This window comes from Oncorhynchus mykiss, chromosome 10, assembly GCF_013265735.2.
Source record: "Oncorhynchus mykiss isolate Arlee chromosome 10, USDA_OmykA_1.1, whole genome shotgun sequence".
Taxonomy (NCBI): Eukaryota; Metazoa; Chordata; class Actinopteri; order Salmoniformes; family Salmonidae; genus Oncorhynchus; species Oncorhynchus mykiss.
This window is the reverse complement of record NC_048574.1, coordinates 73,320,500-73,348,165: the sequence shown is the minus strand read 5'-3', so window position 1 is coordinate 73,348,165 and position 27,666 is coordinate 73,320,500. Positions and strand designations below refer to the sequence as shown.

The following is a 27,666-nucleotide window of genomic DNA, read 5'->3' as shown; positions in this document are numbered from 1 at the left end:
ATGTCAAAGGACATCTATGCTGAACCAGATATGAACAAGAAGGTAAAGTTTATCAGAGGTGAGATGGAGGAGAGGATTGTGGATATCTACGTCAGTGCAGACACCCTGAGAGACGGTGAGACCAGCACCAAGAGAGAAGAGACAGCAGACTCTGCTCCTAATAATGCTCGAGGAGACCAGAACTCAGGTAAAACACACACACACTCACAAAACATAACAGTATATTATGTGTGTCCACAGAGCTTGATAGCTCAGGGAAAAGACCCTCTGGAGTTGCTGCAGTGTTTCTGGGGCTGCTGTGTGTTCTCCTACTGGCTGGGATCATAGGCCTGTCTGTCTACTGTGAGTTTGTGTCCAAGTTCATTGCTTATCACCCAGTTATAAGAGGTGCTGGTTACTAAGCCAATTGACCTGGTGTTTTACCTAATAACTGTGTTTATACTTTGTAGATAACAGAGCCATTAAAGATTCTGAGGATAAAAGGAACATCTTGTCCCAGAGTTTCTCCCTTTATAAAATCAACACAACTTCAGAGAGAGACCAGCTACAGACCAGATACAACAACCTGACTGAAGAGAAAGGCCATATTCAAGCCAAGCTTTTTGTGATAGGTGAGATATAAACTGTGATAAATTAGAAGTAAAATCAACAATAATTATATATCAATGGGCTTATGAGTATAAAGATACTGGCTAAGTTTCTCAATTTGTTCACCTGTGCTCTTCAACAGAGCAGCATTGTCAGGAGGGATGGAGATACTCTGACTCCAGTTTGTACTTCCTGTCTACTGAGAAGAAAACCTGGGAGGAGAGCAGACAGGACTGTCTGGGGAGAGGAGCAGACCTGGTGATCATAAACAGCAGAGAGGAACAGGTGTGAGAGAGAGAGAGAGAGAGAGAGAGAGAGAGAGAGAGAGAGAGAGAGAGAGAGAGAGAGAGAGCGAGAGAGAGAGAGAGCGAGAGAGAGAGAGAGAGAGAGAGAGAGAGAGAGAGAGAGAGAGAGAGAGAGAGAGAGAGAGAGAGAGCGAGAGAGAGAGAGAGAGAGAGAGGGAGAGACGGAGCAAATATTATTTTTAATCAGAACACTAATACGTGTGCTGTATTTTATAAATGTATTAAAAGTTACATTATCTTTATCAATAGACATTTGTCTTCAACCTCCACCTGAGTGCCTGGATTGGTCTGACTGACTCTGTTACTGAGGGGATCTGGAAGTGGGTGGATGGCACAACACTGACCACAGGGTGAGAGATTTGACCATTTTACATTGTGATACGGAGATACAAAACAACAAAGATGTATTGCTATTAATCATGTTCATCAAAATGTGTGTTTCTGCTCATTGATGTCATTCAATGAGAACTATAGATGTATCACAGAAATCAAGTAATATTTTCAGAATAAAATGTCATTATATAAAAATAAATATCATTGTAAATGGCCCATTCTGTATAATGGTATGATCATCTTACAAAATGTGTCTTTAAAACTGTTAAAACATAAGACTATGTCTATAATTGAGGAGGATGTTTGTATTACAGTGTCTGACTGTCTGGATCTCTGTGTTGTCCAGGTACTGGTGGAAAGGACAGCCTGATAATTATGGGCAGGAGGACTGTGCTGAGATAAACTTTAGTAAAGGTGACCCTGTAACAACATGGAATGATGACAAATGTGGCGCAAATAACAGCTGGATCTGTGAGAAAGTGGTGTAACAATCCCTCTCGCTCTATCTCTCTCTCATATACAGTGTATATATATTGATTGTTGGATACAGTGCTGAATGGTTAAGTGATGATTCCACCTGGTGGTTAAAGTGAGGGATGAACTCACCAAAAAGTTGTATTACAGAGTTGCCTACGGGCTCTTTTTTAATGAGACCTTACTCAATTCCTCCTCACACCCTCTCTCTTCGACTCCTTCTCCAAACACATTAGAGAATACAATCCTAGGGGAGGGACCTTGGACCTTCTCCTCTAATAGGGTTGAGAAGGAGGGGAGGAGATAGGAGGAGAAGAGACAAGAGGAGAGGAATCTAGGCTAATTGAGATAGAGCCTTAGTGTCAGAGAGAGAGGAGGAAGAAGAACATTAAGAGAATGAGGAAGAGAAAAAGTGATTGTTGTGTTTAGATTTAGAGGAGAATATGTAGACATACTGTACTCTGTAAAATGCTTCTTCCTTATTTGTATTAGAAACATGTCATGTGATTTGCAGTAGGCTTATGCTTAGTAAAAAAAAAGAAAAGTGGGACCAATTATTTACCTGTGATTATCACTTTAATAATAAGAATAACAAAGTCACAGATTAATAAATAAAGAACAATGTTGTTTAACAAGGTCGACCAGCTTCCTGATTGAATGTGATTGGATATTTTAAACAGTGTGACCTTGACACACACAGAGGGCAGAACAGTACTGAGAGGAAACACACACACAAAAAACGATGCTAATGGAAGGTGAGAATGACTCACAACCTTCACTGTACAAGAGACTACGTGTTGGTGACCAATGGCAACACCAAGCACAATGCAACAGTGGATCTGCCTGCTACACACTCATCATGGTGTCTATCTGCTGTTGTGTCTCTTCCTGGAGGTTGCTGTCTGTTCAAACCACCGGTTAAGGTGTGAAGTTCTCCCTACACATGTAACACTACGTTCTCAGACACAACAGACTGATAAACTAAAGCAGCTGTTTAACAGGATATAAAACATAATATACTGTTGTACTGTGTGCAGATACATAAAGTACCAAAGTATATTTTAAGGGGGTAATAAGAATGAGCCTTTATATGGAGCAGTCTGGGGAGATTTATGCTAATGTAGACAGGAAGAGCTGTGGACAGGATACTGTGAACGGGAGCATAAATGGTGAAACCTCAAGCTAAGGGACACTGGTTAATACACTGTAGTCATAGTGACACAGAGACATGGAAGTCTAAACCAATAGTTATTATTCTTCCAATGCCACACAAACTATTTAGCTTATGTTAATATGATGAGGTTGGCTGATGCCCCATGCTCCAAGGCTTCAAACGTAAACTGAGTAAAATAAACTGTAACAAACAGATGATGAATATTCAAAAACAGAATACAATGTGTCTTCCAAATGAAGGTACCTTACTTCACAAGGGACGCTTTTGAAATGACATACTTGTGGAAATTGATACATGAAATGTTAAATACTACAGCTCGTAAATGAAACGTTGTTCCTTTAAGACTAGAGGTTAAATGTTCTGAAATGTTCGAGGCTCTGTATTTTAGGATTTATACTACCTGCAGAAACACGCATGTTCATGTTCATAAAGACCTATGTAACTCGCAATGGTGTATTTCCAGCCTGGTCTCAAAGCAATTCGTATTATTCTGTACGTAAATCCAAGACACACAATTTAGTATGATATGTTACGTTTCATACGGTGTGTATCAATTTGTGGATGCCCGTCATCCATTTTGTATGATATGTTACGAATTTGCAGTACTTAAAATATACCATGAATTTGCTAAACATATGATTGGTTATGAATTCTACTAACATCAGCTAGCTGGCTAACGTTAGCAAGGCTAGGAGATCACTGTAACTGGTCACTATATTTCCTGTTGCTGAGAGAAGTTGTAGCTTTAATTAATTAAAGGAAGCCTTTTCCTTTATAGATGACCTATTGTACTTGTACCTTACATCCATGGACAAAAAGTGGCTTGTGTTTTCAGGTCAGATGCATAAGGCCTACATAGAATGTGAAAAATGACATTAAGTGTACGTCTCAAATGGCACCATATTCTATTGTTTCGTGCACTAATTTTGACCAGGGTTCATCACTATATAGGAAATACAGTGCCTTGCGAAAGTATTCGGCCCCCTTGAACTTTGCGACCTTTTGCCACATTTCAGGCTTCAAACATAAAGATATAAAACTGTATTTTTTTGTGAAGAATCAACAACAAGTGGGACACAATCATGAAGTGGAACGACATTTATTGGATATTTCAAACTTTTTTAACAAATCAAAAACTGAAAAATTGGGCGTGCAAAATTATTCAGCCCCTTTACTTTCAGTGCAGCAAACTCTCTCCAGAAGTTCAGTGAGGATCTCTGAATGATCCAATGTTGACCTAAATGACTAATGATGATAAATACAATCCACCTGTGTGTAATCAAGTCTCCGTATAAATGCACCTGCACTGTGATAGTCTCAGAGGTCCGTTAAAAGTGCAGAGAGCATCATGAAGAACAAGGAACACACCAGGCAGGTCCGAGATACTGTTGTGAAGAAGTTTAAAGCCGGATTTGGATACAAAAAGATTTCCCAAGCTTTAAACATCCCAAGGAGCACTGTGCAAGCGATAATATTGAAATGGAAGGAGTATCAGACCACTGCAAATCTACCAAGACCTGGCCGTACCTCTAAACTTTCAGCACATACAAGGAGAAGACTGATCAGAGATGCAGCCAAGAGACCCATGATCACTCTGGATGAACTGCAGAGATCTACAGCTGAGGTGGGAGACTCTGTCCATAGGACAACAATCAGTTGTATATTGCACAAATCTGGCCTTTATGGAAGAGTGGCAAGAAGAAAGCCATTTCTTAAAGATATCCATAAAAAGTGTTGTTTAAAGTTTGCCACAAGCCACCTGGGAGACACACCAAACATGTGGAAGAAGGTGCTCTGGTCAGATGAAACCAAAATTGAACTTTTTGCCAACAATGCAAAACGTTATGTTTGGCGTAAAAGCAACACAGCTGAACACACCATCCCCACTGTCAAACATGGTGGTGGCAGCATCATGGTTTGGGCCTGCTTTTCTTCAGCAGGGACAGGGAAGATGGTTAAAATTGATGGGAAGATGGATGGAGCCAAATACAGGACCATTCTGGAAGAAAACCTGATGGAGTCTGCAAAAGACCTGAGACTGGGACGGAGATTTGTCTTCCAACAAGACAATGATCCAAAACATAAAGCAAAATCTACAATGGAATGGTTCAAAAATAAACATATCCAGGTGTTAGAATGGCCAAGTCAAAGTCCAGACCTGAATCCAATCGAGAATCTGTGGAAAGAACTGAAAACTGCTGTTCACAAATGCTCTCCATCCAACCTCACTGAGCTTGAGCTGTTTTGCAAGGAGGAATGGGAAAAAAATTCAGTCTCTCGATGTGCAAAACTGATAGAGACATACCCCAAGCGACTTACAGCTGTAATCGCAGCAAAAGGTGGCGCTACAAAGTATTAACTTAAGGGGGCTGAATAATTTTGCACGCCCAATTTTTCAGTTTTTGATTTGTTAAAAAAGTTTGAAATATCCAATAAATGTCGTTCCACTTCATGATTGTGTCCCACTTGTTGTTGATTCTTCACAAAAAAATACAGTTTTATATCTTTATGTTTGAAGCCTGAAATGTGGCAAAAGGTCGCAAAGTTCAAGGGGGCCGAATACTTTCGCAAGGCACTGTAGGTTTCACTTTTGGGACACAGTAAGATTAGGGAGGTTATTGCTGGAGCACCTATTGTATTGTAATTTCAGTTGATTTCAGCATGTGTTGCTGAGTCAAATCATATTTAGCCATACCACTGATTTTCTTTAATAACAGATTCCTGTCTGTATGTCTGTCAGTGGTTAGTGGTTATTAGCAGACCTGGGCCACGAATTCATTAGGTCACACCAGAGGAAACATGTTTTACAACTGCAAATGAAAACATGCTATTCTTATTGGACAGGTACATTTAGTCTCTCCCTGTTTCCATTTGCTTTCTTCCATTTGGTGCCTAATGAATATGACCCACATACTTTATCTGTGCTTGGTTGAGCTTGCCTGGCTTAAAGGAACCAATAGAATTGTCCCAAAAGCTCAATGTATTTCAAAGATTTCAAATAGTATTTAAACCAGGGTCTGGTTGTTTGTCATTTTTAAAATCATCCAGAGACATTATTAAGATGTATACATCCAATATGTTAATCAGTGATGTAGAGTAGTAAGAGATCATATAAGAGGGTGTGTCTGGTGTATGTATTTGTATATATTATGGATCCCCATTAGTTCCTGTCAAGACAGCAGCTACTCCTCCTGGGGTTTATTATGGATCCCCATTAGTTCCTGTCAAGGCAGCAGCTACTCCTCCTGGGGTTTATTATGGATCCCCATTAGTTCCTGTCAAGGCAGCAGCTACTCCTCCTGGGGTTTATTATGGATCCCCATTAGTTCCTGCCAAGACAGCAGCTGCTCCTCCTGGGGTTTATTATGGATCCCCATTAGTTCCTGCCAAGACAGCAGCTGCTCCTCCTGGGGTTTATTATGGATCCCCAATAGTTCCTGCCAAGGCAGCAGCTACTCTTCCTGAGGTTTATTATGGATACCCATTAGTTCCTGCCAAGACAGCAGCTACTCTTCCTGGGGTTTATTATGGATCCCCATTAGTTCCTGTCAAGGCAGCAGCTACTCTTCCTGGGGTTTATTATGGATCCCCATTAGTTCCTGTCAAGGCAGCAGCTACTCCTCCTGGGGTTTATTATGGATCCCCATTAGTTCCTGCCAAGACAGCAGCTACTCTTCCTTAGGTTTATTATGGATCCCCATTAGTTCCTGCCAAGGCAGCAGCTACTCTTTCTGAGGTTTATTATGGATACCCATTAGTTCCTGCCAAGACAGCAGCTACTCTTCCTGGGGTTTATTATGGATCCCCATTAGTTCCTGTCAAGGCAGCAGCTACTCTTCCTGGGGTTTATTATGGATCCCCATTAGTTCCTGTCAAGGCAGCAGCTACTCTTCCTGAGGTTTATTATGGATACCCATTAGTTCCTGCCAAGACAGCAGCTACTCTTCCTGGGGTTTATTATGGATCGCCATTAGTTCCTGTCAAGGCAGCAGCTACTCTTCCTGGGGTTTATTATGGATCCCCTTTAGTTCCTGTCAAGGCAGCAGCTACTCTTCCTGGGGTTTATTATGGATCCACATTAGTTCCTGCCAAGGCAGCAGATACTCCTCCTGGGGTTTATTAAGGATCCCCATTAGTTCCTGCCAAGACAGCAGCTACTCCTCCTGGGGTTTATTATGGATCCCCATTAGTTCCTGTCAAGGCAGCAGCTACTCCTCCTGGGGTTTATTATGGATCCCCATTAGTTCCTGTCAAGGCAGCAGCTACTCCTCCTGGGGTTTATTATGGATCCCCATTAGTTCCTGTCAAGGCAGCAGCTACTCCTCCTGGGGTTTATTATGGATCCCCATTAGTTCCTGTCAAGGCAGCAGCTACTCCTCCTGGGGTTTATTATGGATCCCCATTAGTTCCTGTCAAGGCAGCAGCTACTCCTCCTGGGGTTTATTATGGATCCCCATTAGTTCCTGTCAAGGCAGCAGCTAGTCCTCCTGGGGTTTATTATGGATCCCCATTGGTTCCTGTCAAGGCAGCAGCTACTCCTCCTGGGGTTTATCATGGATCCCCATTAGTTCCTGTCAAGGCAGCAGCTACTCTTCCGGGGGTTTATCATGGATCCCCATTAGTTCCTGTCAAGGCAGCAGCTACTCCTCCTGGGGTCTATCAAAATTAAGAAAAAAACTATTTGAACAACATTACAATACATTCACAACAGATTTCACAACACATTAAGTGTGTTCCCTCAGGCTCCTAATCTACTACAACATATCTACAACACAAAATCCATGTGTACGTGTGTGTATAGTGCCTATGTCAACTAGTGTGTGTATGTTTCTATGTTTGTGTTGCTTCGCAGTATGTGGGTGAAACTTCCCCCAGTAGACCAGGAAGTTATTCAGGAATCAAAGAACAAAGTGAAAAGAAGAAGAAAAAAGTGTCGCAACTTTAACAAGCCAGGACATGTTACTGTATAACCAGCCAGGACATGTTACTGTATAACAAGCCAGGGCATGTTACTGTATAACCAGCCAGGACATGTTACTGTATAACCAGCCAGGACATGTTACTGTATAACCAGCCAGGACATGTTACTGTATAACCAGCCAGGACATGTTACTGTATAACCAGCCAGGACATGTTACTGTATAACCAGCCAGGACATGTTACTGTATAACCAGCCAGGACATGTTACTGTATAACCAGCCAGGACATGTTACTGTATAACCAGACAGGACATGTTACTGTATAACCAGCCAGGACATGTTACTGTATAACCAGCCAGGACATGTTACTGTATAACCAGCCAGGACATGTTACTGTATAACCAGCCAGGACATGTTACTGTATAACCAGCCAGGACATGTTACTGTATAACCAGCCAGGACATGTTACTGTATAACCAGCCAGGACATGTTACTGTATAACCAGCCAGGACATGTTACTGTATAACCAGACAGGACATGTTACTGTATAACCAGACAGGACATGTTACTGTATAACCAGCCAGGACATGTTACTGTATAACCAGCCAGGACATGTTACTGTATAACCAGCCAGGACATGTTACTGTATAACCAGACAGGACATGTTACTGTATAACCAGACAGGACATGTTACTGTATAACCAGCCAGGCCATGTTACTGTATAACCAGCCAGGACATGTTACTGTATAACCAGACAGGACATGTTACTGTATAACCAGACAAGACATGTTATTGTACAACCAGCCAGGACATGTTACTGTATAACCAACCAGGACATGTTACTGTATAACCAGCCAGGACATGTTACTGTATGACCAGACAGGACATGTTACTGTATAACCAGCCAGGACATGTTACTGTATAACCAGCCAGGACATGTTACTGTATAACCAGACAGGACATGTTACTGTATAACCAGCCAGGACATGTTACTGTATAACCAGCCAGGACATGTTACTGTATAACCAGACAGGACATGTTACTGTATAACCAGCCAGAACATGTTACTGTATAACCAGACAGGACATGTTACTGTATAACCAGCCAGGACATGTTACTGTATAACCAGCCAGGACATGTTACTGTATAACCAGACAGGACATGTTACTGTATAACCAGCCAGGACATGTTACTGTATAACCAGACAGGACATGTTACTGTATAACCAGCCAGGACATGTTACTGTATAACCAGCCAGGACATGTTACTGTATAACCAGCCAGGACATGTTACTGTATAACCAGACAGGACATGTTACTGTATAACCAGACAGGACATGTTACTGTATAACCAGCCAGGACATGTTACTGTATAACCAGCCAGGACATGTTACTGTATAACCAGCCAGGACATGTTACTGTATAACCAGCCAGGACATGTTACTGTATAACCAGCCAGGACATGTTACTGTATAACCAGACAGGACATGTTACTGTATAACCAGCCAGGACATGTTACTGTATAACCAACCAGGACATGTTACTGTATAACCAGCCAGGACATGTTACTGTATAACCAGCCAGGACATGTTACTGTATAACCAGCCAGGGGCATGTTACTGTATAACCAACCAGGACATGTTACTGTATAACCAGCCAGGACATGTTACTGTATAACCAGCCAGGACATGTTACTGTATAACCAGACAGGACATGTTACTGTATAACCAGACAGGACATGTTACTGTATAACCAGCCAGGACATGTTACTGTATAACCATCCAGGACATGTTACTGTATAACCAGCCAGGACATGTTACTGTATAACCAGCCAGGACATGTTACTGTATAACCAGACAGGACATGTTACTGTATAACCAGCCAGGACATGTTACTGTATAACCAGCCAGGACATGTTACTGTATAACCAGCCAGGACATGTTACTGTATAACCAGCCAGGACATGTTACTGTATAACCAGCCAGGACATGTTACTGTATAACCAGACAGGACATGTTACTGTAAAACCAGCCAGGGGCATGTTACTGTATAACCAACCAGGACATGTTACTGTATAACCAGCCAGGACATGTTACTGTATAACCAGCCAGGACATGTTACTGTATAACCAGCCAGGACATGTTACTGTAAAACCAGCCAGGGGCATGTTACTGTATAACCAACCAGGACATGTTACTGTATAACCAGCCAGGACATGTTACTGTATAACCAGCCAGGACATGTTACTGTATAACCAGCCAGGACATGTTACTGTATAACCAGACAGGACATGTTACTGTATAACCAGACAGAACATGTTACTGTATAACCAGACAGGACATGTTACTGTATAAACAGCCAGGACATGTTACTGTATAACCAGGACATGTTACTGTATAACCAGCCAGGACATGTTACTGTATAACCAGCCAGGACATGTTACTGTATAACCAGCCAGGACATGTTACTGTATAACCAGCCAGGACATGTTACTGTATAACCAGACAGGACATGTTACTGTATAACCAGCCAGGACATGTTACTGTATAACCAGACAGGACATGTTACTGTATAACCAGCCAGGACATGTTACTGTATAACCAGCCAGGACATGTTACTGTATAACCAGACAGGACATGTTACTGTATAACCAGCCAGGACATGTTACTGTATAACCAGACAGGACATGTTACTGTATAACCAGCCAGGACATGTTACTGTATAACCAGCCAGGACATGTTACTGTATAACCAGACAGGACATGTTACTGTATAACCAGCCAGGACATGTTACTGTATAACCAGGACATGTTACTGTATAACCAGCCAGGACATGTTACTGTATAACCAGGACATGTTACTGTATAACCAGACAGGACATGTTACTGTATAACCAGCCAGGACATGTTACTGTATAACCAGCCAGGACATGTTACTGTATAACCAGCCAGGACATGTTACTGTATAACCAGACAGGACATGTTACTGTATAACCAGCCAGGACATGTTACTGTATAACCAGGATGTGTTACTGTATAACCAGCCAGGACATGTTACTGTATAACCAGCCAGGACATGTTACTGTATAACCAGGATGTGTTACTGTATAACCAGCCAGGACATGTTACTGTATAACCAGACAGGACATGTTACTGTAGAACCAGCCAGGACATGTTACTGTTAACCAGACAGGACATGTTACTGTATAACCAGCCAGGACATGTTACTGTATAACCAGACAGGACATGTTACTGCCAGGACATACTTATCATGCAATAAAATGCAAATGAATTACTTAAAAATCATACAATGTGATTTTCTGGATTTTTGTTTTATATTCTGTCTCTCACAGTTGAAGTGTACCTATGATAAAAATTACAGACATCTACATGCTTTGTAAGTAGGAAAACCTGCAAAATCGGCAGTGTATCAAATACTTGTTCTCCCCACTGTATGTTAAAAACAAAAAGAAAGGCCAGATACAACACCCTTGCTGAATAGAGAAACCAGCTAGTTCTGATGTGATATATTTTAGTGAGCAACATCTTCTTTATTGTTGTTGAAGATAACGTCTCAAATAACTCAGAGACCAGATACAACAACCTGACTAAAGAAAGACCAGCTAGAGACCCGTTGCAACACCCTGACTAAAGAAAGACGAGGTACAGACCAGTTATAACAACCTGACTACAGAGAGAGCCCAGCTACAGACCAGTTATAACACCCTGACTAAAGAAAGGCGAGGAACAGACCAGTTATAACACCCTGACTAATGAGAGAGCGCAGCTACAGACCAGTTACAACAATCTGACTACAGAGAGACCAGCTAGAGACCAGTTACAAACATCTGACTAGAGAGAGACCAGCTACAGAGGGAGAGAGATGGTACTACATCTTCACCAAAACCTGGACAGCAGACAGGACTGTATCAAGAGAGTAAAAGACCTGGGGCCTCATTTATCAATACTACATTAGAACTGAATTTAGAATGTTGGTAAGAATAGAAAAAGTTAGATTTAACAAACAATCCTACCAGCATCATAAGCACACCAATAGGAGATAACCTTTGATAAATACCAAATTGTTCTCAGCCTCAGTGCTCTTGCACAACCTTGGCTAGTTGGATATAGAAATGCCTCTAATTAACCATATATGGTCAAAATAAACCCTTTAAAGCCCGTGGGAATATACAACGTCGTACCATGAAATACAGTTGTAGTGTCAGATTGAGTACAACCAACAGGTTTTATTTGTCTCACTCAGTTGTGGTTTGAACAATAAAATATTGACACAGCTACAAAGAGAGGACCAGTTGGACAATTCAAGTTAATTTATTTAACCAGGCAAGTCAGTTAAGAACAAATTCTTATTTTCAATGATGACCTAGAAACAGTGGTTTAACTGCCTGTTCAGGTGCAGGTGCACACTGCTGTCACTTGACGTGCAACAGAATGGCATGTTTTTGCCTTTCTTAGGTAGGTCTTAAATCCTCGAAAAGATACAACATGATTGGTTTTGGCAAATTATATCTGATGAGCCAATCTGTGCTTTCTCTAAAAAAAAGTCTCTAAAAACGCGCTCTGCTAAATGCAGTGTGTGACAAACCTTCTAACAGAGCAACATCAGGCATCTCTAATTCCATTTCCATTATCTCAGTCTTCTGGTATTTCTACAATGGTTTCACTTTAACACGTGTCTCTAATTGAACATATTACCCTACTTTATATTGATTATTATCCTAACAAATGCACTGATGTGGTGAAATTATATATATTTATTCTGTCAAGATCTGTTGCATTAATTCACAATGGAAGTAGAACTACATTATTACTCACACAATTTCAACATATATTTTCCCCATATTTGACAAGCAGTTCCCTTATTCCACCACTTGGCACTCATTGTTCCTAGCGGATGGTCATGTCTGTGTATAAATTCAAGCAAACATTAATATAAATCTCAGTCTTTGCGTGGAAATGACGCTACGCATGGTTTACTAACAGATTTGTGTCTGTCTGCGGTTGATGAGGCCTCTGGTGATCATTAACCGAGAACAGGAACAGGTGTCAGAGACAGAGAGCTGAGTTCAGTACATTAGATACAACATGAAGTTAGATACAACATACTGACATGACATTAGATATAACATACTGAGGTCAGTACATTCGATACAACATGAAGTCAGTACATTAGACACAACATGAGGTCAGTACATTAGACACAACATGAGGTCAGTACATTAGACACAACATGAGGTCATTATAGTAGACACAACATGAGGTCAGTACATCAGACACAACATGAGGTCAGTATAGTAGACACAACATGAGGTCAGTACATTAGACACAACATGAGGTCAGTATAGTAGACACAACATGAGGTCAGTACATTAGACACAACATGAGGTCAGTACAGTAGACACAACATGAGGTCACTAGACACAACATGAGGTCAGTATAGTAGACACAACAAGAGGTCAGTACATTAGACACAACATGAGGTCAGGACATTAGACACAACACGAGGTCAGTACATTAGACACAACATGAGGTCAGGACATTAGACACAACATGAGGTCACTAGACACAACATGAGGTCAGTATAGTAGACACAACAAGAGGTCAGTACATTAGACACAACATGAGGTCAGGACATTAGACACAACATGAGGTCAGGACATTAGACACAACACGAGGTCAGTACATTAGACACAACATGAGGTCAGGACATTAGACACAACATGAGGTCACTAGACACAACATGAGGTCAGTATAGTAGACACAACAAGAGGTCAGTACATTAGACACAACATGAGGTCAGGACATTAGACACAACATGAGGTCAGGACATTAGACACAACACGAGGTCAGTACATTAGACACAGCATGAGGTCAGTACATTAGACACAACATGAGGTCAGGACATTAGACACAACATGAGGTCACTAGACACAGCATGAGGTCAGTACATTAGACACAACATGAGGTCAGTACATTAGACACAACATGAGGTCACTAGACACAACATGAGGTCAGTACATTAGACACAACATGAGCTCAGTACGATGGACACAACATGAGGTCAGTATATTAGACACAACATGAGGTCAGTGCATTAGACGCAACATGAGGTCAGTACATTAGACACACCATGAGGTCAGGACATTAGACACAACATGAGGCCTGTGCAGTAGACGCAACATGAGGTCTGTACGATGGACACAACATGAGGTCAGTATATTAGACACACCATGAGGTCAGTACATTAGACACAACATGAGGCCTGTGCAGTAGACGCAACATGAGGCCTGTGCAGTAGACACAACATGAGGTCAGTACATTAGACACAACATGAGGCCTGTGCAGTAGACACAACATGAGGCCTGTGCAGTAGACACAACATGAGGTCAGCACATTAGACACAACATGAGGCCTGTGCAGTAGACACAACATGAGGCCTATGCAGTAGACACAACATGTGGTCAGGACATTAGACACAACATGAGATCAGTACATTAGACACAACATGAGATCAGTACATTAGACACAACATGAGATCAGTACATTAGACACAACATGAGATCAGTACATTAGACACAACATGTGTTCAGTGCATTAGACGCAACATGAGGCCCGTGCAGTAGACGGAAATTGAGGTCAGGACATTAGACACAACATGAGGTCAGTATAGTAGGCACAACATGAAGTTATACAGTTTCTCCTGATACGTAAGTCCACTGTTCTCAGGAATCATCTATAAAGATAAACTGGTGCAGAAAATCTCCCAACCTCAACCACTATGCTACACTTGTATTATCTTCCTCTTTCTACATTTCCCTTTTATTATGAGGATGACATCATCAACAGTTAGTCGCAGACTCAGAGCAGAGACAGACAAAGACACAGAGCAGAGACAGACACAGACACAGACTCAGACTCAGACTCAGAGCAGAGACAGACACAGACACAGACTCAGAGCAGAGACAGAGACAGATACAGACACAGACTCAGAGCAGAGACAGACACAGACAGAGGGGCAACGATAGCACCAGAACCTGAGTACAGACAGAAAGCACATTAAGTTATTGGAGATGTCTGAGGCCATCTATGCTGTGCCAGATATGACAAAGAAGGTCAAGTTTAACAGAGGTGAGATAAAGGAGAGGATTGTGGATATCTACGTCAGTGCAGACACCCTGAGAGACGGTGAGACCAGCACCACGAGAGAAGAGACAGCAGACACTGCTCCTAATAATGGACCAGGAGACCAGCACTCAGGTAAGACACACACACACATCCACTCACACACAAATGCAAATAAATGACACACACAATACATTAAACACATGAGATTACCCTGTGGTACTACAGATTTATTTGTCCCAATCCTGGATGGTACAGTAAAACACATTACCAAAGATCTTTAATAATATGTTATTCAGTACATGTTCAGTGGTGGAAGAGACGCTCTGGAGTTGCTGCAGTGTGTCTGGGGCTGCTGTGTGTTCTCCTACTGGCTGGGATCATAGGCCTGTCTGTCCAATGTAAGTCTACAGTATATCTATACTAAACAACAAAATGCAACATGCAAACATTTCTAAGATTTTACTGATTTACAGTTCATGTAAATCAATTGAAATAAATAAATTAGGCCCTAATCTATGGATGTCACATGACTGGCAGAGGATCAGCCATGGGTGGGCCTTGAAGGGCATAGGTCCACCCACTTCAGATTAAATCAAATCAAATCGAACGGCATAGGCAAGATGCAGTAGATGGTATCGAGTACAGCATATACATATGAGATGAGTAAATGTAGGGTATGTAACCATTATATTAAGTAGCATTGTTTAAAGTGGCTAGTGATATATTTTCCATCAATTTCCATCGATTCCCATTATTAAAGTGGCTGGAGTTGAGTCAGTGTGTTGGCAGCAGCCACTCAATGTTAGTGGTGGCTGTTTAACAGTCTGATAGCCTTGAGATAGAAGCTGTTTTTCAGTCTCTCGGTCCCAGCTTTGATGCACCTGTACTGACCTCGCCTTCTGGATGATAGCGGTGTGAACAGGCCGTCGGGTGGTTGTTGTCCTTGATGATCTTTATGGCCTTCCTGTGACATCGGGTGGTGTAGGTGTCCTGGAGGGCAGGTAGTTTGCCCCCGGTGATGCGTTGTGCAGACCTCACTACCCTCTAGAGAGCCTTACGGTTGTGGGCGGAGCAGTTGCCGTACCAGGCGGTGATACAGCCCAACAGGATGCTCTTGATTGTGCATCTGTAGAAGTTTGTGAGTGCTTTTGGTGACAAGCCAAATTTCTTCAGCCTCCTGAGGTTGAAGAGGCGCTGCTGCGCATTCTTCACGACGCTGTCTGTGTGGGTGGACCAATTCAGTTTGTCCGTGATGTGTACGCCGAGGAACTTAAAACTTACTACCCTCTCCACTACTGTCCCATCGATGTGGATAGGGGGGTGCTCCCTCTGCTGTTTCCTGAAGTCCACAATTGTCTCCTTTGATTTGTTGACGTTGAGTGTGAGGTTATTTTCCTGACACCACAGGGACCTCGGAAGGTCCCTCACCTCCTCCCTCGTTGTTGGTAATCAAGCCTACCACTGTAGTGTCGTCCGCAAACTTGATGATTGAGTTGGAGGCGTGCATGGCCACGCAGTCGTGGGTGAACAGGGAGTACAGGAGAGGGCTCAGAACGCACCCTTGTGGGGCCCCAGTGTTGAGGATCAGCGGGGTGGAGATGTTGTTACCTACCCTCACCACCTGGGGGTGGTCCGTCAGGAAGTCCAGTACCCAGTTGCACAGGGCGGGGTTGTGACCCAGGGTCTTGAGCTTGATGACGAGTTTGGAGAGTACTATGGTGTTAAATGCTGAGCTGTAGTCGATGAACAGCATTCTCACATAGGTATTCCTCTTGTCCAGATGGGTTAGGGCAGTGTGCAGTGTGGTTGAGATTGCATCGTCTGTGGACCTATTTGGGCGGTAAGCAAATTGGTGTCGGTCTAGGGTGTCAGGTAGGGTGGAGGTGATATGGTCCTTGACTAGTCTCTCAAAGCATTTCATGATGACGGAAGTCATCGTAGTCGTTTAGCTCAGTTACCTTAGCTTTCTTGGGAACAGGGACAAGGGTGGCCCTCCTGAAGCATGTGGGAACAGCAGACTGGGATACGGATTGATTGAAAATGTCCGTAAACACACCAGCTAGCTGGTCTGCGCATAAACTTGGCAGCCAGATTCCAAAAGGGCTTTATTACATACAGAAATGCTCCTCAGCACCTTCCCTCAGACGATCCAACAGGTGAATAAGCCTGATGTGGAGATCCTGGGCTGCTAAATTCTCTTAAACGACATTAGAGTTAGCTTATGTTAGAGGAATGAACATTCAGCTCTGGTGGACATTCCTGCAGTTTGCATGCCAGTTGCATGCACCCTCAAAACTTGAGACATCTGTGTTGCATTGTGTGGGACAAAAAAAACGTTTTATTGTCCCGAGCACAAGGTACATCTGTATAATGATCAAGCTCACTAACAGGGATGTTAACACATTTGTGCACTTCATTTTAGAGCGTATGAACGTACATGTGACCAACACCTTACGTGTAGCGTTTATATTTTGGTTCAGTGTATATGTAGTTCTTATAATTCAGCTTTAGTAGTTCTGATGTGATATATTTTAGTTAGCAGTTTCTTCTTTATTGTTGTTGCAGACAGCAACGTCTCAAAGAACTCATCTGCAGAGAGAGACCAGCTACAGACCAGTTACAATAACCTGACTAAAGAGAGATACCAGCTAGAGACCAAATACAATAACCTGACTAAAGAGAGATACCATCTAGAGACCAAATACAATAACCTGACTAAAGAGAGATACCATCTAGAGACCAAATACAACAACCTGACTAAAGAGAGATACCATCTAGAGACCAAATACAACAACCTGACTAAAGAGAGAGACCAGCTACAGACCAGATACAACAACCTGACGAATGAGAGAAACCAGCTACAGACTGAGAAAGCGTTTCTTAAAATGAGGCTGACCAATCTCAGTGAGTAAAACTGCAGTCATAAATTATCAGTAACAACACACACCTGATCATTTGTCTGTATTCTTTCATTAAGTATCCAGGGTGATCAGTTGAAGGAAATTAATGTTTCAATTTGTAGAACAAACATGCCCTGAAGGCTGGCAGAAGTTTGAATCCAGTTGGTACTTCCTGTCTACTGAGACTAAAACCTGGAAGGAGAGCAGAGAGGACTGTCTGGAGAGAGGAGCAGACCTGGTGATGATAAACAGTGATAAGGAACAGGTGAGATAGAGAGAGAGAGAGAGAGAGAGAGAGAGAGAGAGAGGGGGGGGGGGGGGGAGATGGGTGTGCAGAGGGTAGATATGATCAAACATAAGTGTGTATATATTTATCTTTCTCAACGACAGACATTTCTCTTCAACCTCAAGAAGAGAGTCTGGATTGGTCTGACTGACTCTGTTAAGGAGGGGACCTGGAAATGGGTGGACGGCACCCCACTGACCACAAGGTGAGAGATGATAACTAATCTGTCAATACGGCTCCATTCAACCTTTTCATATACCAGGTATTGTCATTGATGGCAGCAGTAAACAAAGTTAACTTTAAGATTTAACATTTCTTTATATTATTTTGTCTGGCTGTTTTTAACCTTGTAGATAATGGTATTAACCATGATATCTGACTGTTTTTAACCCTGTAGGTACTGGTATTAACCATGATATCTGACTGTTTTTAACCCTGTCGGTACTGGTATTAACCATGATATCTGACTGTTTTTAACCCTGTAGGTACTGGTATTAACCATGATATCTGACTGTTTTTAACCCTGTAGGTACTGGTATTAACCATGATATCTGACTGTTTTAACCCTGTAGGTACTGGTATTAACTATGATATCTAACTGTTTTTAACCCTGTAGGTACTGGTATTAACATTGATATCTGACTGTTGTTAACCCTGTCGGTACTGGTATTAACCATGATATCTGACTGTTTTTAACCCTGTAGGTACTGGTATTAACCATGATATCTAACTGTTGTTAACCCTGTAGGTACTGGCATAAACCACAGCCTGATAATGGTGGTGGAAAACCAGAAAATGGTGAGGAGGACTGTGTTGAGATACGCACAGATCAGAGTCCTCTGAAGGCATGGAATGACTTGTCATGTGCGGAGAATCTTTACTGGATTTGTGAGAAAGTGGTTTAACATCACCACGACAACATACTGTAACACATACAGCAGCCTACAGTGCACAGAACTTCCTCCTTCATTCTTTCTCTCTCTCACTCTCTCTCTCTCTCTCTCTCTGTCTCTCTCTCTCTCTCTCTCTCTCTCTCTGTCTCTCTGTCTCTGTCTCTCTGTCTCTCTGTCTCTGTCGCTCTCTCTCAAACCCACACACACACATGCACAAGCGTGTTTTATTTGTTTGTATTAGCATATTAATAAAAGTCCAACTTATTTCCTGATTGTGACTTCCTGTGTCTCAGTAGTTATGTTTCACACGTTATCAGACACAACATGAAGTTAGTACAGTAGACTCAACAGAATACATTTAACAATGAAAATGTATCATTTTGCTGTTATAATACCAAACCACACACACACACACTCGTTTACATGTTTGTATGAGCAAATTAATACAATTCCTACTTATTTCCTGATTGAAGCTTCCTGTCTACCAATAGGCGAGTTATGTTCCACAAAACATTGTGGAAGGGCGATGATGCTAATCCGAGGTAATGGCGCTAAGTACAAACCTTTGTCTGCTGCATACAAGCCAAGTTAAAAAACAAGTCTATTTGTTCTCTTGGGGATCTTGGACCCCATCATTCTACCTGCTCTGTTTAGAAACTCAAGGTGGAGTCGGTCTCCAGTAATGTTTGCTCTGAAATGAAGCCTAGCCAGGATGAAGTGCCTGCAGCGGCAGCTATAGTAGAGACTTCCAGCCTTGGCCCTGATCATACCAGAGATGATTTTGGACGGGTAGGAGTGAGATTTTGGGAAAACGTGGATCCCTGCTCTTTGTCCGACCCATGTGTTGTTTCAAGCTGGGAACTGTCACATATGTTACATTTTCGAGAAGTGGAATTGTTTATATTTTGTGTGCATCCAGAGGCAGAGGGTGCTCCACATGATGTAGCATATGATCGGGCCAAAGTAGAGGGATGGTGTGGTGGGTGTGTTGGTGAAAGTGCTGTATACAGGTGTAGGATGTCAATTTGATCCCCTTGTTGCACAATAACTTTTCAGAAAAGCATTTAGCATGTACAGTGGGGAGAACAAGTATTTGATACACTGCCGATTTTGCAGGTTTTCCCACTTCAAAGCATGTAGAGGTCTGTAATTTTTATCATAGGTACACTTCAACTGTGAGAAACGGAATCTAAAACAAAAATCCAGAAAATCACATTGTATGATTTTTAAGTAATTAAAAATCCAGAGCCCCAGAGACATTATTAAGATACATCCAATATGTTAATCAGTGATGTAGAGTAGTAAGAGATCATATAAGAGGGTGTGTCTGGTGTATGTATTTGTATTGATCATGGATCCCCATTAGTTCCTGTCAAGACAGCAGCTCCTCCTCCTGGAGTTTATTATGGATCCCCATTAGTTCCTGTCAAGACAGCAGCTCCTCCTCCTGGGGTTTATTATGGATCCCCATTAGTTCCTGCCAAGACAGCAGCTCCTCCTCCTGGAGTTTATTATGGATCCCCATTAGTTCCTGTCAAGACAGCAGCTACTCTTCCTGGGGTTTATTATGGATCCCCATTAGTTCCTGCCAAGACAGCAGCTACTCTTCCTGGGATTTATTATGGATCCCCATTAGTTCCTGCCAAGACAGCAGCTACTCCTCCTGGGATTTATTATGGATCCCCATTAGTTCCTGCCAAGACAGCAGCTACTCTTCCTGGGATTTATTATGGATCCCCATTAGTTCCTGCCAAGACAGCAGCTACTCCTCCTGGGATTTATTATGGATCCCCATTAGTTCCTGTCAAGACAGCAGCTACTCTTCCTGGGGTTTATTATGGATCCCCATTAGTTCCTGCCAAGACAGCAGCTACTCTTCCTGGGATTTATTATGGATCCCCATTAGTTCCTGCCAAGACAGCAGCTACTCCTCCTGGGATTTATTATGGATCCCCATTAGTTCCTGCCAAGACAGCAGCTACTCCTCCTGGGATTTATTATGGATCCCCATTAGTTCCTGCCAAGGCAGCAGCTACTCTTCCTGGGTTCCAGCAAAAATAAGAAACAAACCATTTGAACAACATTACAATACATTTACAACAGATTTCACAACACGTTAAGTGTGTGCCCTCAGGCCCCTACTCCACTACAACATATCTACAACACAAAATCCATGTGTACGTGTGTGTATAGTGCATTTGTTATCGTGTGTGTGTGTGTGTGTGTATGCACGTGTGTATGCATGTGTCTGTGCTTATGTTTGTATGTGGGTGGAACAGTATGTGGGTGAAACTTCCCCCAGTAGACCAGGAACTTATTCAGGAATCAGAGAACAAGGTGAAAAGAAGAAGAAAGTGTCCCAACCATAACAAGCCAGGACATGTTACTGTATAACCAGGACATGTTACTGTATAACCAGGACATGTTACTGTATAACCAACCAGGACATGTTACTGTATAACCAGCCAGGACATGTTACTGTATAACCAGGACATGTTACTGTATAACCAGGACATGTTACTGTATAACCAGGACATGTTACTGTATAACCAGGACATGTTACTGTATAACCAGCCAGGACATGTTACTGTATAACCAGACAGGACATGTTACTGTATAACAGGACAGGACATGTTACTGTATAACCAGCCAGGACATGTTACTGTATAACAAGCCAGGACATGGCACTGTATAACAAGCCAGGACATGGCACTGTATAACCAGCCAGGATATGTTACTGTATAACAAGCCAGGACATGTTACTGTATAACAAGCCAGGACATGGCACTGTATAACCAGCCAGGACATGTTACTGTATAACAAGCCAGGACATGTTACTGTATAACCAGCCAGGACATGTTACTGTATAACCAGGACATGTTACTGTATAACCAGGACATGTTACTGTATAACCAGGACATGTTACTGTATAACCAGGACATGTTACTGTATAACCAGCCAGGACATGTTACTGTATAACCAGACAGGACATGTTACTGTATAACAGGACAGGACATGTTACTGTATAACCAGCCAGGACATGTTACTGTATAACAAGCCAGGACATGGCACTGTATAACAAGCCAGGACATGGCACTGTATAACCAGCCAGGATATGTTACTGTATAACAAGCCAGGACATGTTACTGTATAACAAGCCAGGACATGGCACTGTATAACCAGCCAGGACATGTTACTGTATAACAAGCCAGGACATGTTACTGTATAACCAGACAGGACATGTTACTGTATAACCAGGACATGTTACTGTATAACCAGCCAGGACATGTTACTGTATAACCAGCCAGGACATGTTACTGTATAACCAGCCAGGACATGTTACTGTATAACCAGCCAGGACATGTTACTGTATAACCAGGACATGTTACTGTATAACCAGCCAGGACATGTTACTGTATAACCACCCAGGACATGTTACTGTATAACCAGCCAGGACATGTTACTGTATAACAAGCCAGGACATGTTACTGTATAACCAGCCAGGACATGTTACTGTATAACAAGCCAGGACATGTTACTGTATAACCAGCCAGGACATGTTACTGTATAACAAGCCAGGACATGTTACTGTATAACCAGCCAGGACATGTTACAGTATAACCAGCCAGGACATGTTACTGTATAACCAGCCAGGACATGTTACAGTATAACCAGCCAGGACATGTTACTGTATAACCAGCCAGGACATGTTACTGTATAACCAGCCAGGACATGTTACTGTATAACCAGACAGGACATGTTACTGTATAACCAGCCAGGACATGTTACAGTATAACCAGCCAGGACATGTTACTGTATAACCAGCCAGGACATGTTACTGTATAACCAGCCAGGACATGTTACTGTATAACCAGCCAGGACATGTTACTGCCTAACCAGCCAGGACATCTTACTGTATAACCAGCCAGGACATGTTACTGTATAACCAGCCATGACATGTTACTGTATAACCAGACAGGACATGCTACTGTATAACCAGCCAGGACATGTTACTGTATAACCAGCCATGATATGTTACTGTATAACCAGCAGGACATGTTACTGTATAACCAACCATGATATGTTACTGTATAACCAGCCAGGACATGTTACTGTATAACCAGACAGGACATGTTACTGTATAACCAGCCAGGACATGTTACTGTATAACCAGCCAGGACATGTTACTGTATAACCAGCCAGGACATGTTACTGTATAACCAGCCAGGACATGTTACTGTATAACCAGCCAAGACATGTTACTGTATAACCAGCCAGGACATGTTATTGTATAACCAGCCAGGACATGTTACTGTATAACCAGACAGGACATGTTACTGTATAACCAGCCAGGACATGTCACTGTATAACCAGACAGGACATGTTACTGTATAACCAGACAGGACATGTTACTGTATAACCAGCCAGGACATGTTACTATATAACCAGACAGGACTTGTTACTGTATAACCAGCCAGGACATGTTATTGTATAACCAGCCAGGACATGCTACTGTATAACCAGCCAGGACATGTTACTGTATAACCAGCCAGGACATGTTATTGTATAACCAGCCAGGACATGCTACTGTATAACCAGCCAGGACATGTTACTGTATAACCAGCCAGGACATGCTACTGTATAACCAGCCAGGACATGTTACTGTATAACCAGCCAGGACATGTTACTGTATAACCAGCCAGGACATGTTACTGTATAACCAGCCAGGACATGTTACTGTATAACCAGCCAGGACATGTTTCCGTTCCACAAATCCCCATCCACAACAGGGTCAAAAGCAGTCATCTTCAGACTCAGACTCTCTGTACTGGGGGCCCTTCCCTGGGTGCACAATGAGTTTTTTACCCTAGCACTACACAAGTGACTCAAAACATCAAAGCTTGATGATGAGTTGGTTATTTGAATCGGCTGTGTAGTGCTAGGGCAACACCCAAAATGTTCACTATGGGGGGCCCCAGGACTGAGTTTGGTAAACCCTGCTTTAAGACACTGTAGCTTTATTCAATGAACATTGTTGAACATGTTGGAGAGCATCTATACAAAGCCAGATATGACCATTAAGGTTTGACAGAGGTGAGATGGAGGAGAGGATTGTGGATATCTACATCAGTGCAGAGACCCTGAGAGACGGTGAGCTCTAAAACGGCAACATTTTCTCTCAGCCTCATGGCAAAATGTGGAGATTACCTACAAACTGAGCAACTCCAATGCCACAACAGCAAACGACACAACATTTTCCGTATGAACATATTAATGTAATCACTACTTATCAGCATCCTGTGTGTCTAGATTTGAAGAAGAAAAAAAATGTCCCAACCTCAACCACCATGTTGCTATTTCATCATCTTCCTCTTTTGACATGTTCCTTTTATTCTGGGGATGCCATCTTAAACAGTTAGTCTGAGACAGAGCGGAGACAGAAACAGACCCAGAAACAGACACAGGGTCAACAATAGGACCAGAACCTGAGTATGGACAGAAAACACAGTAAGTTATTGGAGATGTCTGAAGCCATCTATGCTGAGCCAGATATGAACAAGAAGGTCAAGTTTAACAGAGGTGAGATGGAGGAGAGGATTGTGGATATCTACGTCAGTGCAGACACCCTGAGAGACGGTGAGACCAGCACCAAGAGAGAAGAGACAGCAGACACTGCTCCTAATAATGGACCAGGAGACCAGCACTCAGGTAACACACACACACACACACACACAAATAAATGACACACACAATACATATAACAGGTGAGATTATCCTGTAGTACTACAGGTTTATTTGTATCAATCCTGGATGAAACAGTAAAACACATTACCAAAGATCTTTAATCATTTGTGATTCAGTACATGTTCAGTGGTGGGAGAGACCCTCTGGAGTTGCTGCAGTGTGTCTGGGGCTGCTGTGTGTTCTCCTACTGGCTGGGATCATAGGCCAGTCGTTACAATGTAAGTCTACAGTATATCTATACTAAACAACAATGTAAACGCAACATGCAAACATTTCTAAGATTTCACTGAGTTACAGTTCATGTCAGTCAATGGGAATAAATTCATTCAATTAATTAGGCCCTAATCTATGCATGTCACATGACTGGCAGAGGTTCAGCCGTGGGTGGGCCTTGAAGGGCATAGGTCCACCCACTTGGCAGCCAGATTCCAACGACTGGAGAACCAGGCCCAGCCAATCAGAATGAGTTTTTCCCCACAAAAGGGCTTTATTACAGACTATTAAATACTCCTCAGCACACCCCCTCCCTCAGACGATCCAACAGGTGAAGAAGCCAGATGTGGAGGTCATGGGCTTGCGAGGTTATACGTGGTCTGCGGTTGTGAGGCCAGTTGAACGTACTGCCAAATTCTCTAAAACAACGTAGGAGGCAGCTTATGGTAGAGAAATGAACATTCATTTATCTGGCAACGTCTCTGGTGGACATTCCTGCAGTTAGCATGCCAGATGCAGATCTCTCAAAACTTGAGACATCTGAGTCAAAACTACACATTTTAAAGTGGCCTTTTATTGTCTCCAGCAGAAGGTGCACCTGTGTAATGATCATACTGTTTAATCAACTTCTTGATATGCCACACCTGTCAGGTGGATGGATTATCTTGGCAAAGGGTAACTGCTGAATAACAGGGATGTAAACACATTTGAGAGAAAAATGCTTTTTGTGTGTATGAAACATTTCTGGGATCTTTTAATTCATCTCATGAGACCAACACTTTACATGTTACATTTATATTGTTGTTCACTGTTTAAATAGTTCTTATAATTCAGATTTAGTAGTTCTGATGTGATCTATTTTAGTGAGCAACTTGTTCTTTATTGTTGTTGCAGACAGCAACGTCTCAAAGAACTCATCTGCAGAGAGAGACCAGCTACAGACCAGCAACAACAACCTGACTAAAGAGAGAGACCAGCTACAGACCAGTTATAACAACATGACTAAAGAGAGAGACAAGCTACAGACTGAGAGAGATGTTCTTAGCGGGAGGCTTACCAATCTCAGTGAGTAAACCTACAATAATAAATTATAATTAACAACACAGACCTGATCATGACTCTTCTGTTCTTTCATTAAGTGTAAAAGGTGATAAGTTGAAGGAAATTAATGTTAAGCGTATTGTAGAGAAAACCTGTCCTGAAGGCTGGCAGAGGTTTGAATCAAGTTGGTACTTCCTGTCTACTGAGACTAAAACCTGGAAGGAGAGCAGACAGGACTGTCTGGAGAGAGGAGCAGACCTGGTGATCATAAACAGCAGAGAGGAACAGGTGAGAGAGAGAGAGAGAGAGAGAGAGAGAGAGAGAGAGAGAGAGAGAGAGAGAGAGAGACAGTTAGATAATAACAAACATATTATTATTTATTTATCTTTCTCAACAACAGGAGTTTCTCTTCAAACTCAATAAGAGAGTCTGGATTGGTCTGACTGACTCTGATAATGAGGGGACCTGGAAATGGGTGGACGGCACCCCACTGACCACATGGTGAGAGATGATAACTAATCTGTCAATAAGTCTCCATTCAACCTTTTTCTATACAGGTTACTGTCATTGATGGCATCAGTCAACAAAGTTAACTTTAAGATGAAACATGTCTGTATATTATGTAGGATTGTGATGTTCAAACTGTGATATCTGAATGTTGTTAACCCTGTAGGTACTGGTATTAACCATGATATCTGACTGTTTTTAACCCTGTAGGTACTGGTATTAACCATGATATCTGACTGTTTTTAACCCTGTAAGTACTGGAATTAACCATGATATCTGACTGTTTTTAACCCTGTAGGTACTGGTATTAAACATGATATCTGACTGTTTTTAACCCTGAAGGTACTGGTATTAACGTTGATATCTTATTGATTTTAATCAAATCATATTCAAATCAAATCAAATCAATGTTATTTGTCACATACACATGGTTAGCAGATGTTAATGCGAGTGTAGCGAAATGCTTGTGCTTCTAGTTCCGACAATGCAGTAATAACCAACGAGTAATCTAACTAACAATTCCAAAACTACTACCTTATACACACAAGTGTAAAGGGATAAAGAATATGTACATAAAGATATATGAATGAGTGATGGTACAGAGCGGCATAGGCAAGATGCAGTAGATGGTATCGAGTACAGTATATACATATGAGATTAGAATGTAAACAAAGTGGCATAGTTTAAAGTGGCTAGTGATACATGTATTACATGAAGATGCAGTAGATGATATAGAGTACAGTATATATATCTGACTGTTTTTAACCCTGTAGGTATTGGCATTAACCATGATATCTGACTGTTTTTAACCCTGTAGGTACTGGTATTAACCATGATATCTGACTGTTTTTAACCCTGTAGGTACTGGTGTTAACCGTGATATCTGACTGTGTTTAACCCTGTAGGTACTGGTATTAACCATGATATCTGACTGTAGGTACTGGTATTAACCATGATATCTGACTGTTTTTAACCCTGTAGGTACTGGTATTAACAATTATATCTGACTGTTTTTAACCCTGTAGGTACTGGCATTAACCATGATATCTGACTGTTGTTAACCCTGTAGGTACTGGTATTAGCCAGGATATCTGACTGTTTTTAACCCTGGTGGTACTGGTATTAACCATGATATCTGATGGAT

At 42.0% G+C, this 27,666-nt stretch overlaps 1 long non-coding RNA gene and 1 pseudogene across 1 annotated transcript; both read left to right on the top strand.

Annotated features, from left to right (window-relative positions):
* On the top strand, positions 1 to 27,396 carry LOC110534807 (annotated as a pseudogene).
* On the top strand, positions 267 to 2,231 carry LOC110533212. Its single transcript, XR_005034227.1, has 5 exons — positions 267 to 342; positions 450 to 611; positions 731 to 873; positions 1,143 to 1,243; positions 1,573 to 2,231. It is a non-coding gene; the product is annotated as an uncharacterized LOC110533212 (long non-coding RNA).
* Positions 27,397 to 27,666: the final 270 nt, after the last annotated feature.